Genomic DNA, 1,769 nt, shown 5'->3' with positions numbered 1-1,769 from the left:
TTTCATAAAAGCTGTGTGTGTGTGTGTGTGGGTGTGGGTGTACACTCTCTTTGTTTATTGAAGTTTTTTAGTTTAATTTATTTAAAATGATTCCATTGAAGTTTTTGTATATTGCTAATAATACAAAAAATAAATCAGGGATGTCGCAAGGGTGTTCTGGCTCACACTTAAATCTCTGAGATATTTTGTTAAAAATGGCTCAGGTCCATCTTTCATTGCCAAGCAAAAATTGTAAGTTTGATTGCTTGCAAAAGTAATAGCACATTTCTCCTCAACAAGCCGTGTGATTTGAGGTATGATTCATAAACAAATGGTGCGGGGCGAGTTACATGCCTAAGTATGAGCAATATGTGATGCTTGTCTTCACACTTCACTCTCCTTCCTTAATGCAAAATAACAACAGGGTCAATTGTTTATGGTATAGTGGTTCTTATGACAATTGCAAAAGCAATTTTTTGGGGAAACCAATAGCATGTCATGGCAAATTCATATCTTGAGGAGCAGGTTTTTCATTGTGTCTGGAGTGTTATGTGGCTGTTTTTGTAGTTTGAAGGAAATTGTCACAACTCCCTTCCTGAATCTGATATTATGGAAATACATTATAAACAAGGATATTTTATTTTTTTGTATGTCCATAACTTCTCCTATCCCATATTTCCCATCAGTTTTTTTTTTTTTCGTTTTTTTTTTTCAGACGAAGCAAGATAGAACAAGACAAAAACACAACAAAAACGCATAGTGAAACACAAAACATGACAAGACCAGACAAAACAAAAACACAAAGCGGGACAAAACACAAAGCAAATTAGATGGAAAAACACTATTTGTGGCAGGTTCTGATATCGCCATATAGAAGGTTCATGAATATTAATTGGGTGTATAATGTCCAGTCAAGTTACCTGATTAATATTCATGAGCCAAACCTTCACCTTGGTACTGTTTATGAATTGATGATCGTGCAGATGTGCTTGACTTGCACGGCCTTCTAGACTTCTCCTGCTGTTTTGACATTAGGATTCAGTTTCAAGACGGTTTTATGGCTCAGACGTTTTTAAGTTACCTTTTAATAATGTATAAGTAAATGGGGATCAAAGCCTGCATACCAGCAAGGTGTGAAAACTGAAATTTCAACAATTTTAACATCAAGAACTCAGGGTTATTGTAGTTAAAAACATTTTTTTTATTATTATTTTTTTAAGTAACAGCTTAGGGGGAAAAAATATAATAAATAATAATAATAAATAATAATAATAATAATAATAATAATAATAATAATAATATCATCTATCTATCTATCTATCTATCTATCTATCTATATCTATATCTATATATATATATATATATATATATATATATATATATATATATATATATATCACTCGAAATAAAATAAATGTTAATTGGAATATTTAAAAAATATAAAATGTATATAAAAAATATTATAATTAATATATTATTATTATTATTATTATTATTTCAGCTAGTTGCCAAGGAAACATTTCTAATATTAATTTAGTTAAATTTGATGTAAAACAACTAAATCTAAAACTTAAATAAAACTTATAAAAACCATAATAAAACCAAAAACCACAACAAAATGACTAAAACTTTAACAATAATTAAAACGAAAATGGAATGTCTAAAAAATAAAAAATAATTCAAACTATAAATGAAAACTATAATAGTATCTCGAAGATACTAAAATATCAGTCACTGTAAAAAAATAAATATTTTCATGATTTATCCCAACTTTTCATCTTTTGTCAAAT

The sequence above is a fragment of the Squalius cephalus genome (genome assembly GCF_949319135.1).
Source record: "Squalius cephalus genome assembly, chromosome: 13".
NCBI classification, from domain to species: domain Eukaryota; kingdom Metazoa; phylum Chordata; class Actinopteri; order Cypriniformes; family Leuciscidae; genus Squalius; species Squalius cephalus.
Note: the sequence above shows the minus strand (reverse complement) of the source record.